The sequence below is a fragment of the Eptatretus burgeri genome, chromosome 17 (assembly GCF_056783735.1).
Source record: "Eptatretus burgeri isolate ZD-2024b chromosome 17, Ebu_testis_v1, whole genome shotgun sequence".
NCBI lineage: Eukaryota > Metazoa > Chordata > Myxini > Myxiniformes > Myxinidae > Eptatretus > Eptatretus burgeri.
In genome coordinates this window covers 24,362,833-24,381,231 of record NC_140977.1, presented here as the reverse complement: position 1 = coordinate 24,381,231, position 18,399 = coordinate 24,362,833, and the positions used below count along the sequence as shown (strand labels likewise).

General features: G+C 43.2%; 1 long non-coding RNA gene across 1 annotated transcript in view; it reads right to left on the bottom strand.

Moving 5' to 3' along the window:
• The window catches only part of LOC147009571 (uncharacterized), a 120,386-nt gene that overhangs the window by 76,736 nt on the left and 25,251 nt on the right, over positions 1-18,399 (bottom strand). The window contains exons 2-4 of the long non-coding RNA XR_015052927.1: positions 12,219-12,310; positions 9,471-9,554; positions 8,391-8,439 (exon numbers count right to left, since the gene is read on the bottom strand). This is a non-coding gene — a long non-coding RNA (uncharacterized LOC147009571). The remainder of the gene's footprint in view (positions 1-8,390; positions 8,440-9,470; positions 9,555-12,218; positions 12,311-18,399) is intronic.

The window sequence follows — 18,399 nt, the reverse complement described above, 5'->3', positions numbered from 1 at the left end:
ATTATTATTACATACTGTATCTGTTTTGATTTTTTTAGAGTATTATCACTGTATCTTTTTTTACACGATTATTATTATGAATATTATTCCAATGTCTTTATTATTTATACACAAATATTGTTACAGTATGATTATTATTAGCATTACAGTATGTTTACTATTTATACACTATTATTATTCGCATTATAGTCTTTATTATTTATACAATATTATTATTATTGGTAGTAGTGTCTTTTTAATAACTATTATTATTACTACAGTATCTTTATTATTTATACACAAATATTATTACAGTACCGTATTATTATTATTTTTAGTATTTCAGTATGTTTATTATTTATACAATATAATAATTATTATTATTAGTTTTTTTTTTTACACTATTGTTTTTATTATTAATAATATAAATAATCATTCCTTTCACGCCATGAGGCGCATAAGGTTGCAAAGGCAGTTTCATTTGGCTAAGGAGGCTGAGTCTTTGGGCCTCTCACTCTCTCACTGCAGGTTGGTCGGTGGTCCTTCTGTCTTCTACCGTCTCCTCTCCAGTCTCGCCCCCCCCCCCCTGCTCTCTCTGCGATTTGTCCCCACCATATTTCCGCAGGGCGCTCAAGGTCCGCCAACAACCCCCTTCTGGTAAAACTACCAAAATCACGAATCACTGCTCACCTTCACTCTTTCATTCCTCTTTTTTCCCACCTTTGGAATAAACTCCCTCACTCTATTCACTCCCATTCTTCCTCCAGGCCTTCAAAACAGCTGTTCACCACCACCTCTTATCATCCCCCATCCAAATCCTCGATCTTTTCCACCCCCGTTAATCCACCCAAAGCCCACCTCCTTCAAATTCCCTTTTTTCCTTCCTGAAAGTCCCTGTAATGTCCATCTTGTATTTCCCATGTTCCCCGCCCCATCCCTCTCCCTTCCACAGATCTCCTAATGTCTCTGTTCCCCACTGTTTTGTTCTTCCCACTCCCGCCCCTCTTGTCCCATGCCCCCCTTGCTGTGCATTGTGTGTTAGCTCATACGAGCCTCGACAAGGTATACAAAAAATAATAATAATATTTTTTTAAAGGAGTACAGTCCTGGATGGCTCGCCACTCCAACGCAGGATACATGAATCAATGATTGCCCCAGTAAGCTAGTTCTCATTTTGCTGACTTTGGAATGACAACAGGCTGAGTCAACCCACCTGGTGTTATTTCAATGTTACAAGAGTGTCTCAAACTCAGGACCCTACGATCATAAGCCAGCCACCTTATCTGTCAAGCCAACACCAAGCTTCTAATTATTATTATAGTATCTTTCATATTTATACATAATTATTACATTATCCTTGTTATTTATACAATATTATTATCAGTCTTTTCTACACGATTATTATTATTACAGTTTCTTTATTATTTTTACATTATTATTATTTGTGTCGTTTTTTACACGATTAATATTATTACATTATCTTTATTATTTTTCCACAATTATTATTACAGTATCTGTACTATTTATTCAAAATTATTATTACATTATGTTTGTTATTTATACAATATTATTATTAGTCTTTTCTACACTAATATTATTATTCTTACAGTTTCTTTATTATTTGTACATTATTATTATTTGTCTTTTTTAGATTATTATTATTATTATTACATTATCTTTATTATTTATACAATATTATTACAGTATTGTTATTAATATTACAGTATTATTATTAGTATTAATGTTTATTATTTATACAATATTATTATTATTGTAGTGGCTTTATTATTTTTACAATTATTATTATTATTATGATTATTACGTGTCTATTATTTATACATTATTATTATTATCATTATTACTTTAGTGTCTTTGTACACTATTACTATTACAGTATCTTTATTATTTATACATCATATTATTACAGTATCATCAATAGTATTACAGTATCTTTATTATTTATGCAATATTATTATTATTCTCTTTTTTAAACTTCTTATTATTATTATTGTGACAGTAGCTTTATTATTTATACATAATTATTATTGTGGCATCTTCATTTTGTATACATTATTATTATTGGTTCACGAGTCAGTAAGTGACCACTATATTCGTTATGGGTGTGTGTCTGTCTGTCTGTCTGTCCCGAGCTTAGCTCCGTGGGTTTTGATCCGATCCTGATAAAATTTGGGTGGGAGGTTTATATCATGATCTAGTTGTGTTTTCCTGAGAATGGGCGTGGTGTGCCCATTATGGGCGGAGCCATGCCCAAAAAACATGTTTTTAGGGGGTAGCCGATTTCAAGTTACATCTTCTCCGAGGGGGTTTGTCGAATCTGGCAGGGGTTTCAGTATTTGGTTAGCCCAATGGCACCTGCATAGCCTCACAGAGCTCAATTTTTCATTTTCGTCCCAAGGTCAAGGTCACAAGGTCACGAACTTAGAAAATCGCGAATTTTGACATAAAAATCATACGACCACCCAAACTTTGAGAGCGAGGATGACAATATTTTTTTATACATAATGTTGAGGTCATTCCCCACCTAAATTCTTGAAACCATTTTGCTCTATCTCGAACACCTTGCCGTGGCGCCCCCTTCAAGTTTGTTTTTAACGCTGATTTCATCAAAGTATGGATAATAATCCGAGGAGTGCAAAATGCCATATAGCCTATATGACGTTATATTGTTCCTGGAATGTTCCAGAGGAAGTTTTGCACCAAAGGTCATAATCCTTGACCTTTGACCTTTAAAGTTCACAAAGGTCAAATTTTCAAAGTTGTGGGAATTGAACCGGGTTTTCGACCTTCTTTGACGAACTAACTCCAATAAGCTATAGCATGTATCCTGTTTCCTTATTTTAATGTCCACAACATTGTTTTGTGACCTTTAAAGGTTATGCAAAGGTCAAATTTTGAAAGTTGTTGAACGAAACCGGGTTTTCAACATTTTGCAGCTAATAACCTGTCACTCGTACCACATCATGTTGATCATTTTTATAACTTGGTCAAAAATTATCACATTGTCTCATCCTTGAATTCTGAAACAATCTACATCGTCAAATACCGCTCGTAAACCATTGCCGTCTCCAGACTTGTTAATATTACTATTATTCATGTCTTTTTTACACCGTTATTATTATTATTGTAGTATCTTTATTATTTATACATTATTGTTATTCTCATTATTACTTTATTGTCTTTTTACACTTATTATTATTGCAATATCTGTATTATTTCTACATGATAATATTGTTATTAAAAGTGTCATTTTTGCACTATTATTATTAATATTATTACGGTATCTTCATTCTTTTTTCATGTCTTAATTTTTTACACTTATTATTACTGCAGTGTGTTTATTATTTATATACTATTGTTATTATTACAGTATCTTTATTATTTGTACACTATTATTATTATCATTACAGGATCTTCATTCTTTTTTACAGTATCTTTATTATTTATACAATATTATTATTATTACAACAGTAGCTTTATTATTTTTACATTATTATTATTAGTGTGTTCATTGTTTTTACACTATTATTATAGTATCTATATTATTATTACATTATTATTATTATTATTATTATTAGCCCGTCCCCTGTGTAGCGGAAGATAAGGTTTTGCAATCACTTCTGTGTGTATGTGTGTGTGCCTGTGTGTCTGTCTGTGTGTCTGTCTGAGCCATTGCTTTTTTTACCAATAGAGCTTTTGGCATCAAATTTTCAGCAAAACTTTATTCTGAGAATATGGAGAAGTCAAATTAATAATTTGGTCAAAAGGTCAAAGGTCAGCATCACATAAAATTGACAATTTTCATCCAATTGACCTGACATTTTAATTATCATTTGAGCTTTTGTAAGCCTAACTTTTTTACCATTTGAGCTTTTGTCATCAAATTTTCAACAAAGATTTATTATGAGAATATGGAGAAGACAAATTAAGAATTTGGTCAAAAGGTCAAAGGTACCATTTAGCATACGGAAGAAGAAGAAGTTTGAATACAAAGCGGATTGGCTTTGCGTTTTCAGATGCTTTCTAATTACTATTATCATCACAGTGTCTTCATTCTTTTATACAGTCTTTATTTTTTAAACTTATTATTACTGCAGTATTTTTATTATTTGCACACTATTATTAGCCCATCCCCCATGTAGCGGGAGACGGGGTTTTGCTGTGTGTCTGTCCAGGCCATTACGGTTTTTTTTCACCATTTGAGCTTTTGTCATCAGATTTTCAACAAAGCTTTATGACAATATGGAGAAGACATATTAATAATTTGGTCAAAGGTCAGCGTGATGTGAAATCATCGATTTTCATCCAATTGACCTGCAATTTTAATTATCATTTGAGCTTTTGTCATCAAATTTTCAACAAAGTTTTATTATGAAAATATGGAGAAGACAAATTATGAATTTTGTCAAAAGGTCAAAGGTATCATTTAGCATACGGAAGAAGAAGTTCAAATACAAAGCGGATGAGCTTTACATTTTCAGATGCTTTCTCGTGGTTATTATTATTAATATTATTACAGTGTCTTTATGTTTTTTTTAACTTATTATTACTGCAGTATTTTATTATTTGGACAATATTATTAGCCTGTCCCCCACACAATGGGAGACGTGGTTTTGCTGTGTGTCTGTGTGTCTGTCTGGGCCATAACTTTTTTTTACCATTTGAGCTTTTGTCATCAAATTTTCAAGAAAGCTTTATTATAAGAATATGGAGAAGACAAATTGAGAATTTGGTCAAAAGGTCAAAGGTCAGCATCACATAAAATCGTCAATTTTCATCAAATTTAAAGGTTAGCTCAATTATTTCAGTCCTGACAAGGACGAACTGATTAGATTTTGGTGAATATCCGAATCCGGATCCGAGTACGAGAATTTTAAGTGATTCTTCACCATTGAGAGATAGGGCTAAAAATGATTATATAGCATGATATCTCAAAAAGTTGCAGACGAATTGGGACGAAACTTGGTGGACGCGTTGGGTGTGTGTCAAGGAAGAAATAATTCCATTTTGGTTAAGATCCGAATCCATATCTGGATACGAGAATTATTTAATTTTTAAATAAGTTCTTCACCAATGAGATAGGGCCAAAAACGATTTAGTACTGTATAGCATGATATTTCAAAAATGTATTGGGCCCGATATGTTCTCGTGGATCAGGCATTACGTGGCGGAGGTATGTGCCCTTCAAGTTTCGCTGTCTTCGTCATGTTTAGCATATGGAAGAAGAATAAGTCCGAATACAAGTTGTCATTATTGGTGTGTTCATTATTTTTACACTTATTATTACAGTATCTTTATTATTTTAAAAATATCATTATTAAGTCAGTGTTATTATTTCAATCCGATGTACCATACACTTTACAGAGCGCTGGCTTTGCCAAAGCAGTTTATTGGCAAGGCTTATGCTTGGTGGTTTTCCTTGCCTTCCCAGCGTTTTAAAAAATTTATTCATATGCAGCCTATGGCTGCTTGGCTGCATCATTTTCTGGGGGTGCAGCTGTGCCGCTGATGCAGTGCCCCTGTTACCAGTAAGCTGGTACTTATTTTGCCGATCTTGGAAGGATCACAGGGCTGAGTCAACCCCACCTGGTGCTAATTCAACGAATTCCCAGCATTGTTTATATTATAGATATAATTATTAGGAAAATAAATTTTCATACAATTTGTATTTCGACCTATACTTATAGATTGATGTATATATATATATAGATTGATGTGTATATATATATATATATATATATATATATATATATATATATATATATATATATGTATATATATATATATATATATAGATTGATGTATATATATATATATATATATATATATATATATATATATATATATATATATATATATATATATATATATAGATTGATGTGTGTATATATATATATATAGATTGATGTGTATATATATATATATATATATATATATATATATATATATATATATATATATATATATATATATATATATATATATATATATATATATATATATATATATATACATATATATATATATATACATATATATATATATACATATATATATATATATATATATATATACATATATATATATATGTATATATATACATATATATATATATATATATATATATATATATATATATATATATATATATATATATATATATATATATACATATATATATATTGGTGTTTCTCGGACTAGTGTGTCTTGTTCGCAGAACTTGTTGAACGCCTTCCTCGTATCTTGACAAATAAAACATTCTCATTCAATCAGATGCCCCCCCCAACCAAAGAGAACATTCCAGAAAGATGTGCATTTCTCTTTGGTTCCAACACAGATCTTTCTCGTTGTCCTATCTTATAAATGGACGTCATTTTTCTGTTTGGCGCACTTTATCTCGGAGAGCCAAGACACGTGGCCATAATAATTAGCGCTCAATTAGTTCGGTCATTACGGCAACGCCTTTAATAGGCCGTCCTGCTGTTTCTGGCGACAAAGCGATATTCCAGCCGAACGATTTTGAGCCTGTCCGTCTGGCCTTGTGCAATGCCCGCCTTTTCATTCCTCTTGCACTTTACACTCATCATTCATCATTATTTCCGTTCATTAATTACAACCCCCCCCCCCCCCCAATTCTTCAATTTAACTATCCATAGAGATAGAGCGTCCAAGCTGCTCGGATTATGGGGATGTCGGAGGTACGAACCCCGACAGAGTCATACCAAAGATTTTTTTAAAATGGTATCTGCTGCTTCCTTGCGAGATGCTCTAGCATTTAAAGAATAGAGCACGGACAAACAATCACAGGTTGGTAATAATTGCGCAGGCTTTGATGGGAATAATGGCCTCTTCTTGCGTTGAAGTTCCTCATCATGGAGCATGTATAATTATATTGACTCTCTTTATAATCATTTACTCTTTCTCTAAAATGTCGTGTCTTGTATCCCCATCAATTCCTGCCCTCGTATAGTTTTCCCCCTCCCCCTCTATTTTCTAGCCCCCCCACCCCCTCCACACAACCCCCATCCCTTGTATCCTTCATGCTCTTATCGCTCCCACCAGGCACGGATACCCCCCCTTCTTCCCCAACCCCTCCACCGTCGCGCCTCACGGATTGCGCACAGCGCATTAAAGGCGCACGGTCTCCATGGACGACACATTCACCTCGAGATTCCAAAAATGGTCCACGCAAGGACACGAACGTTTTGATTTTAAAATATTATGAACAATTGTCATACAATAAATGCAACAGCAAATTAATCTTCATTGTAAAAAAGATCAGTCGGTCAACCATGTTATAGGTTGATCCACTTGCTGTCAGGTCCTCAATTATAGCTGTGAAGTGTGTCCTTTTATCCATATGTAATTTGTACATACAGGTAGGCAGAAAATCGTGAAGTCAAATGCGTTCGTCCGACAGGATGGTGCACAGGTAGCCCACTTACCTTTAAAATATCTAGAGTGGATTCAATTATTATCAACCCTCCGATTTCAGTTCACCGCAGGACGAATCTCACTATAAATTATGGGAATAGTGCTACACAAGTATAGTGTGCTTTGAATCGATGTGTCCGAGGGACGTTAATCTGGGTGTCCCATCTGCCAGCATTAGCACGATGGACGTTCAAGACCCCACAGTGTCTTTTTATGGAGAGTAGGTGATCGAGTTATCACCGGCATCCTGAACCAATCACAAATTCCTGCCCAAACACACAGAGGCAACTGCACGAGCAGCATAGAGCCATGTACTCCCAGCAATGTTGCCACCAGCAGCTGCGTGCTGCATATGAATGAGTGATGTTTGGTTGAACTGAGATCAAAGGAATATTGAGGAACGTGGAGGAGGCTAGGATCCCAAGCTCACCACCCTAACTATTAAGCCAACACCAGGCATATAAAAGCCAAGTTGCAATGCTGGTTATCGCTGCACGGAAGGCAAGATCTCCCAGGAATCCTTTTTTGTTCTCGCCCCATATATTAGCCATCGCAGCAAAGATTGGTGTTCCCATCAGCGAAACGACCAGTCTTATATGCTAGTGAATCAAAAAAAAAATAGAGGAATGCTAGATATGATCAATATTGAGTTGCTAACTAACCGGGTCTGTCCGTGCTCTAGCCTCCAAATGCTGAGCATCAAGCAAAGAAGCAGTACATAGCATTTTTCAAGTCTTTGGTACGACTCAGCTGGGGTCAAAATCGAACCGCCAGCCTCCCAGACTCAGAGCAGATGATCTAATCACAACACCCTCCTCAGTGTAGGAACCCCCACTCCTCTCCACTGCTTTAAGGCCCAGGTCAAAAATGCCTTCATTGATATCTAGTTCAAGCGAAACTGACATGCACAATGACTACACAATGTACATATAAACGAGGATGTTCTCAACAACACTTACCCGATGCCACTGACGTCATTTATGGAAGGGCATTTTTCTCTCTACCCTTCTGTAAGCGATACAGGGTAGTGAATAGAAAATTGCTTTGCTGTCTCACAATGAGTAGCTTTACCCAGAATCATCATGTACAAACAAGGAAGAATTTTAGGTGTTGGAGAAAGTCAGTTCTTGCATCAGTACAGAGTTTTTACAAACAAGCCACTATACACATGGAAATATGGGTTGGTGGCTACTCAATAAGTTACAAAACATTTGAAATGGAGATGTTGCAGAGAGATGGTTTGCTGTGAATTGTGGCAGGAATTGAATATAACCCGATATAAGCCTTGATTTGATAATCCTTAAGCATTTTGTTGGTAAAATGTGTTTGTACACCTTCCGAGTGGCGTGCTTCTTCTACACCTGTATGGCACCTGCAGTGGTATTCTGAAAAGGCACTTCTTGACATGTACACAAACCACCACACAAAAGTAATATTGTTGTGTACTGTAGGTGAGAGTGCCAGGTCTTGATAATAACGTGCTTGGCAACACTGATGGTCCTGGATTTACAAACAGACTTGAGATTATCATTTAGCCAGGCATACCCTTCGCTGTGCTTCATCTGCTCACTTGCGTTATCGCATGCTACCAATCATAAAGTGAATAGGTGATGGGGTGACGGCTGCCATTGGTCAATAAACATTAAAACATCATTAATAGAGATAAAAATTACTTTCATATTTGCATTCATGAGCTGGCTCCTTGGTCGAGTGGTTAAAGACTTGTCTTGTCCCCCCCCCCCCCAACTAGCTGGTGTGGGTTCTATTTTAATGGCTGCTACTGGAATAGGCTGGTTGTATGCAGCTTTACAAACATAACTGAGTGATTGCAATTTGACTGCAGCCAAGATGTCAGTAGTCTTATGTGGACTAGCACTGCAAATGTGCATCAGAACTTCAGAAAGTATTGAAGAAAGGTAAAAAAATATGTTTCAAGAGAAAAGGGAATGTGAAACCACCCATCAAAGTGTTGCTTGGACAGGTATACAGGGTGTCCACAAGTTATCATTGCAAATTAAAACCATTAGTGGAGCACCCACCCGAAGGGCAATGTTGTTCCAAGCATGCAACATGTTCTTCTGACGCACACCTTTATTTCGGCGGTGTATAAGCCACTGACAGCTCTGTATAGGCAAAAAAAAACAACAACCCAGGTTACGTGGATGAAGCTGTTATCTCGACATGATGCACATTTAAATAGAGAATTTGCATCCATCCCTTCACCTCCACCCCCCCCCCCCAAGACCACTGGCAAATACAAAAACACCCTGGTACATTAATTGGGGTGATGCTGATCCTTTGCAGCAGGTCTGGATGTAATTGGCCCAGAACTGTAGGAGCAGCATCGCAAACAAACCAATGAAATTGCTCGTTGAGCAAAGAATTGCTGGAATAACTTTGTCATGTCTCCATGATCTCTGAAAAAAAACAAAAAAACCTGTAAATCAATTTGGTTCTTATAAGTCGATAGTGCTACTGTTTAATGAGTTATAGCACTTAGTTTGGTCATGATCATAACTTGGAAGTCAATCGGACTTGAAATGACGTTTTTATCGCAATTTGAAAGTTTTGACCCGACCCCCCCTGACATTCGACCCCCGACCGCTAAGAAGGGTGTTGGTGTGACACCCCCAATGAGACATATTGTTGGATGCAGAATTGGAAGATGCACATTTTGGATTTGGTTTGAAGTCGAAACGACCATTTTAGCGGACGTTATTGCGAAAATAAGAATTTCGTTTTTTCGCTGACCTTGACCTTTGACCTAGATGCACCAAAAACGACAAGTGTCTAAGTTGGACCATGGCCGACGTCTGTACCCAATTTGGTTATGATCGCTGAAACGGTGTGGCTGCTACAGGGTAAACACACACAAACAAACACTGGTCTGCGAACTACATCTTATATAAACTAGGATTATAAAACTAGAGAGTTCATAGATCACTTTACCCTATGCAGTGTTCAGGTATAATTAAATTTGACAAAATAAAAATTATAAAGGTCGTATTAAAAAAAACATTAATTCCGGAAATTTAACGCCGTTGATGCAGCGTCTGTTACACCATGTTATTTAAGATGTTACATTAGTTATCCATGCCTGTTGTTTGCATTGTTTATGACGTCCTTAAAAACAGTAAGTTTCCTGTTTTTAATGATTTTCAATTTTGTTCAACTGCCAGACAGGTAGAAGAGTTAAAATATCATCTCACTCCTCTCTGCACATGCACGATCCGGACAAATTCAGAGCCAAAGTACTGCACTGCTAAACTACAGGTTTGTTATCTGGTTCATGTTCCAATTTGTGTTCACAATATACCAGTCAATTGAAATCAAGTTGTTCCACGATCGTAAACTGACGTTTGTAGACAAATGGATGGACGGAAGGACAGACAGCCAGAAGTTGACCAATTACTGAACCCCACTTTTCGCTTCGCATGTGTGGGGTAAAAATAATGGAAGGGGATACAACGATGTGGTTTGCTGTAAGTGAAAGAATATTTCTCAAGGTTTTACTGACGTTTTTGAAGGACATTCTTCTTTTTGAAGGCCACTGAAGGCCATTCTTCTTTGAAGCTGGGCATAGTGGTGTGGGCCTGAAATCTGGCTACTCAGAGGCTGGGGCTGGGGATCGCTTGAGGATGGGAGCCCTGTGTTATGCTGTGCTCACATACGGTACAGATCAGCAATATGGTGGCACCCAACCCTGATTGTCAGGTCAGGCCAGATCAGATGTGTGACTTGCTACGGGTATCACGTAAAACCTCTATTAACCTGTTCGTTGAGTGTCGGTGACTAAACTGGCTTCCCCACCAGGTCCTCCTGGAGTGGAGGGTGAATGGACATAGACACACAGTATGATTAAATACAAAACCTGCCAAAGGGTGGAGGAGCTCTTTGTGAACCAACAGCCATCCATATCTAGTGTAAACTGTGTCTGTGGATGTCCTCCTGCTGTTGATTACCTTCCCTAGTAGGTTGGTGGCAGGATTTGCACTTTGGCCACCACAAAACACATTCTAGTGTGTTGGAGTGGTGCTGAGGCGTCGTCCACCAGACGGTGGTCTCCTCGGGTAAACCTGAGGTGGTCCCTTCTGGTGGGTGCCTGGAATGTCCTATCCTGAAGAGATGGGGATGGTCAGGTGGAGGCCCCTGGAATACCGGTGAAAAGTTACTGCAGTGTCACGCTGTGGTGCATGCTCCCCATATACATATGTATGTCTTCTTCATTGCACCAAGAAGTGTCATGAGGCCAATTCTTTGCTGAAGCCACTTACATCTGACAATTACCTGCATATGTTGGAGAACTTTGTACTCCAGAAATTGGCGAACCTGCAACCATAGGTAATTTACCAACAGGACGGAGCTCTCTCACACTGGAGTGGGATAGTGTGCAATTTCCCAAATGAACACTTCAATGGTCATTGGATCGGACATGACGGTCCGATTCTGTGGCCACTGTATTTGCCGGACATAACCCCTTTGGATTGTTTTTCGATGGGATAATGTGTAGGACATTGTGTACTCAATGAGGGTTCCCAATACCTATTTCAGATCCGAGGAAGAGACTTAGGGCTGCAATCAAGACCGTAAATGCAGGAATCCTGAACTAAATCAGGGAAGTAGATAAATTATCACCTCGACGTGTCACGTGTGAGAAGGAGTGCTCATATAGAAGTGTGCTGATGATTATAAATGATTATCTTGACAAATCCTGACAATAAAACTTTGAGCAGTATTTCACATGCAACAAACTGCATCGTTGTATCCCATTTCATGTCTTAGCTCACCTGGAATGGCACGTAGTTCCAGGGTGCTTACGCGACAGTGTGTCGTCCGTCAGTCCATCCGTCCATAAACACTTGCAACTTCTTCTCTGAAACTACACACACACAATTTCGATGAAACTTGACCACAACCTTCATCACCCATGATGTACCAAAGTTTGTTCACGACCTGAAAACAAATTAAATAAATTAATAAATAAATACAAATCAGGCCCATAACATTGGTTCATTTAGTACATTTTGCTGATTCCATCCCACATTGACTTCCTCCTCAGTATCATTGAATGTATATATATATATATATATTGTTGCGGATTCCGCGCCCGCCGGCGTGCGACGGCCACGTAACTCGAATCGCGGCACGTCGCCCACCGGACGGACAATCCAGTCGTGACCCTCTCGGACTAACGCCGGGAACCAGTCACGGGTGGACCTTTCGGTCTCACCGCGATCGAGCCAATCAGCCCCCGCGTGGGATAGGGTTGCTCGCCAAATTCGAACTACCTAAGTACCCACGCGGAGGGTAGACCGGGCGATCGCACCTCGCCGCAGGTCGACTTCGGACACGGGCCACTTAAGCGACCCGTTCCGTACTATCAGAATAACCGAGCGGTGTTATCGTCGACCTCGACGGTTCGATTAATTATCGGGCGTATTCAGCCCACTACCAACCCTTTACGTGAAGCAAGATGAGGGTTCAATGGGGGAAAAGACGAAGCGAAGCGGGAGAACAGTTCAACAATAAAGCACATTTATTCTTGGCACACGGGAAGCACACAAATACAATTCCACCAAATGCACACAAAAAAAAGAAAACACAATTCCATTTACACAAAAAGCAAACATAAAAGTGAAAACACAGTGCAGAGCTAATACCGACTACCGAGCACACGGCAACACTTATACAATTCTACTTCACAGACGGCGCCGACAACACATACCCAAAACCAAGGAAAAGAAATCCCCCAAGAATGAAGTAGGCCTGAGGCCGAGACCGGGTCGGGCCTACCCGTCTGGTGATGAGACGCGGAGCGGCGATGGCCCCGCAACCCGCGGGCCTCGTGGACGGTGCCTGGCAGGGGGTGGGAACGGGGCCCCCTTGGTCGCACTATCTCAGCGCGGGGGGAAACAGGAGGGGGTTGCTGATGCTCGGGGTATAGAGGATCTTTATTATGTGCGACGAGCGTCTCCACCTCGGCCAGGTCGCGCTGTCGGCCTCCCTCGGGTGCAGCTTCCTGCACGACGCGAGCACCCCCTCGTCTGGTGTCGCCGCCTTTCCACAGCTCCGTCCCCTCCGTTCCGACTCCAACGCACACGACGAGCAGCTCCACCGCCCGCGAAGTCTTGACCCTCTGCTTCCGACTCTCCTCTTCTTGACTCTCCGACCCGTTCTTGTTTGCGACTCTCCGACCCTCGTTCTGCTGACTCTTTCGCGACTCTCTGGTGACTGACGAACACCGTCCTTTTATCCCCCCCGTAACTTCGCCTTTGACCCCCTCCCTTTGACCTTTCACCTCGCTCCCCATTGGCCCGAGAAAAAGTGGGCGTGAAGGCTTTTTGATCCACAAATTTGCATATATCGATCGTTCTGGAGGCGGGGCCAAATCGCCCCTCGCTCACCGATTGGACGGCAAAAAGTGGGCGTGTGTCGTTTTTGATCCGTTTTTGAAGCAGAAAATCCGTGATTTTGTACACGCTGTTCGACGCGCGTTCTGCATGAGTCCAACACCGGTACCCATGAGTGGCGCGAGATGACGGTGATGCGATGGTGGCGAGTTGTGACGGTAAAGGTCGTGGCGGTTGTGGTGAAGCGGTGGTTGTGGTCGGTGGTTGATGTTGTGGTTGTGATCATGGCGGTTGGTCCAAAATAAAGATAGTAAAAGAAAAACGGCTATCCTGAAGAGTCGCAGCTCGTATAAATGACATGTATTCCCACTAGACAACGGGTTTGGGCCTAACTACACATGCACTTACCGAGATACCTCACCTAAGGGACCTGAATGGTGGTTTGCGAATCTGGTAACCACAACACTACCCCCTTCCCTTTTTACAGACTCGTCCCGAGTCGTCAAATTTTCGTGTGCCATCATGTGTAGTTTTCCCCTAGTACACTTTACCTACGGATCCCTGAGTGCGACATTCATGGTATTCGTGTCCCCAAAATAAATAACCTGAGGGCTGCGTAACTATCTAAACAAACTCACTCACACGGACGACTTAAATAAAATTGCCGGCGCTAAGACATACATGCCGGGGGCGCACTCATATTTACAGTACATCTTACCTTAACTTACAAATCTTACACTAAACCATGGCCCAGGATCATTGAACTCTGCAAAAGAAAGCAGTTAGCAGGGAGCCAGGCTGCCCGCATGCAGTCTCTGGCTCAAAACAATGCAGGTGACAGGGAACGTGGCTGGCTGCTCACACGCAGTCCAAGGCCTTCCCTTTTGAACTGAACGCAGTGAACCACAACGGTGCATGGGCCGCACAAACGTAGTCTCCGTGCCAGCTCAAGTGGCACACGCAATGAGCACAACGAATGGATGCATGGACACAAACACGGTGCACGGGCCGCCACTGCAGGCCCGTGTTGTAGCTGCCAACAGGGCAGTTCTTGCAGCTTGCAAACTGTTGCCTTGCGGATCCTGGCGCACATGGAAATGAACAGGGGGGGCAAAGCAAAAATTGAACGGGGCTGGTGAACGTGGGCTGTGGGCATGGCATGGCAAAGGTGAGCAGGCAAACACAGCCCGCAGAAGAAGGCCGCTGCAGGCAAACATAGCGGGCAGATGAACTGGCCGGCACAGGCCTTGAAGTACCACAGCCAGCAAATGAACTGGCCGGCACATGCCTTGCAGCACACAGCTGCCGATGAAGTTGGCCGGCCTCCGCCTTGCAGTAACACAGCCAGCAGATGAAGCTGGCCAGCTTTTGCCGTCAGTGGAGGTTGGTGGAGGGAGTGCGGTGGTGCTGGCCACTTGGAAGGCGGGCTCGGACCTACCTACCTGTCTCCCTCCCACCTATCGCCTTTGCCTGTCACTGTCCATACCCACTCCCTTAATTTGTCAAACCCCAATTTAGCCCCAACTTATTTTTTTATTGTTTTTATTTTTACTTCCCCACTATAAATCGTCCCCTAACCCCCTTTATCGTCCTTGTTCGGCTAACCTATCCTGTCACCTAGCCTACTCCCAACCCCTACGTTCCCTTCCCGGAGGGGAACAAGGGAGAGCTAACGTCCTGTGTCGAGGCCCAACGAAGCCTCAGAATGGCCTCCCCAGAGTTCGGCGATCTAACCCAAAGTGGGTCCAGCGGCCCACAACGACAGCGAGGGGATGGATGGTGCGGAGGGGTACACTTCCTAATCTACCCTAACCATTTAACTGTTAAACTACCCCGGGGCTTTCAACAAGCGCCTCTCGCTTAAACTATTGGTTCTAACAACCCAGATTCCCGTCGCCTGTGTTGGTGTCCTTACAATTTCGGGCCTCGCCCCCCAATTTTCGCTCTGTGCCCTCACACGGTCTCCTGGCTGGGACACGTGGCTCCCTTTGGCAGGCACGACCCTCTGCCGAATCTCCCGCTATGGCACCCCCGGGCACTACACTGCCTCCGAGCCTACCAGCTCCCTAACACCGGGGAGTGCCCCCCATGGCACCTCCCCTGAAACGCACACGTGGCAGGCCGGCCTCCCGGGCCCCTTTCCGAGGGTCACCCGTGCCCACAACACTGCCCACGCGGCTAATGGCGCCCCGGGCCCCCGCACCAAGCAGGCGCACCCGTGCCCACTACTCTATCCCGGCCCCCCATGGGCCCATGGCCTACCGCGGCCGACTAGCCTGGTGCCCGGGGTACCCACTCAGCGATACTCACCTTTCGCAGCCACGCTCCCAAGCCCGTCAACAGGGCTCCTGCACCCCTCCAAATGGGTCTCGAGCCTACTTTCCCACCAACAACAAAACGACCTCCATTTTTCAATTTGACTAACCCCCTAACTCACTCTACACTGACCCCGGGGGTCCCTTGGGCGGGAGTCACTCCTCCCCCCAATCACTCATCGCACCATGCATTCCCCATTCACTCCACACACACAGACCCGCTGGCCTCACTCACTCACCAAGCACATGCCTCACAACTCACCAACTTTTCAACACACACTGCTGAACTCTGCCATCCTTCTTACTACATCCCCTAACTAACTCGTGCTCCCACGTCGTCCCTTAAACTATAGCACGTTCCATTTAACCTACGTAGCTAAGCTACGTCCCCTCTACACATTCAAAGTCTGTCTCTGTCTCCAAAATAATCCCATTTCATTTCCCAACCTAAATCTGGCTACAATCCCTCTAACTAATCCATTCCACGGACTCCATGAGGACTTACCCCTGCCCCATGAAGTCGGTCTAGCTAAGCTAACCCTTCCCCCTAACTAGTTTTCCATCCTGTGCCCAGGTAAGGGGGTCTTTCACCCCTTGCCCAGGAATCCTTTGCACCCGAAAGTGAGGCTTGCTTTTTTTTTTTTCCATGCGCAGCACCTGCGCGGCAACTCAGAGCTCGCGCACTTTGCACCTGCCCGTGACGTCATGCAGCTGCACGTGTTCCTCGTCCCTCCTTGGACGGTGCCATCCGGCAGAGATACCCCTCCTGCCGGATTCCAACCCCACGTGCAGCCATGACGTCACCGTGCGCATAAAAAAACACAAGCCCCACGTCTCGAGGGGTTCCCCACGCGAACACATGTGCTTTGCCCGTTGGAGCTTAACACACACGATCGCGTGGAGAACCCGTCCGGTCCAAATCCATTTACCTGCCTAAACTTTGTCCGTCCGCGGGATCGGCAAATCCACCGCGTGCGTTTCCGGACCGGGACTTCACTCTCGCAAGCGAGCACGTGGTGGTCTCGTGCGTTGCACAGCACGAACCGCGTGCTCACTGCTGGGTGAACCCGGCACGGTCCGCGAAACAACTACAGCCGCTACTCGGCTTCCTTTCCTGTCATGTCGCCGTCGTCGCCTCCATTCCACCCACGCACACCTGCGTGTTACGACGCACACAGTCCACTCCATCACATTCACACCGGGAGACGCGGCTGCGTGCTCCCGCATGCCAACCGACATCTCCCTCACATACCGCTCTCTCACACACACGGTCTCCCTTACACACAGCGACCTTGCACACGGCCGTTCACTCACGCGTGCGGGGGCACTCACCCGCGGTGCCTCACTCGCACTCCGTGCCTCATCCACACACGCGGGGGCACTCACCCGCGGTTCCTCATCCACACACGCGGGGGCACTCAACCGCGGTGTCTCATCCATACTCCGTGCCTCACTCATACACGCGGGGGCACTCAACCGCGGTTCCTCATCCATACACGGCGTGCTGGGAAGCACACACTCCGGCACACTCGCCACCACACCACTCACACGTGGTGCCTCACTCATACTGGCCGTTTCACTCACACACACGGCCTCACTCACACACGGTGCCTCACCCACACACGACGTGCTGGGAAGCACGTACTCCGGCACCATCGCCACCACACCACTCACACACGGGGTCGCTTCCACACACGGGGACGCACTCACACCTTGCACCACACACACAGGGACAACCACACTGGGGATTTGTGTCCCCACAAGGGTCTCCGGGGCCTCTATACCCCCCAAGCTCTCCGTGCACCCGTCCACAGCACTCCTCCCCTCAACCTCGCAAAGCACGACCGAACTCACCTGGTCGTGACTCGCCTCAAGGGGGCATACTCCCTCCCCTCGTTCCTGGAGGAGGCCATCCAGGTGCTCGCACTGGGTCTCTACCCAGTCCGCCAGCTCACCCCTAATATCCTCCACTACCTCCGTGTGTGTGTGTGCGTCACTCACCCCGTCTTCATCGTGCAGTCTCTCCTCTATTTTTTCTGTCTCCCGTGTCTCTATACATTTTCTCTCCTGGTTCCTTTTTTCTGTCTCTTCCTGGTTCCTTTTCCTTTCCCATCTGAGTCGTTCTTTCTCTCTGAGCCCCATTAGCTGTTCGTTCTCCCTCCGTTTTAGTTGTTCAATTTCACACTCATATAGTTGTTGTTTTCTCTCCCACTGTTCCTCCTGCTCTTTGTTTTCCAATCTCATCGTTTCTTTCAATTGGCTCATTTCCTTCCTGTGTTTCATTCGCTGTTCTCTCACGACTC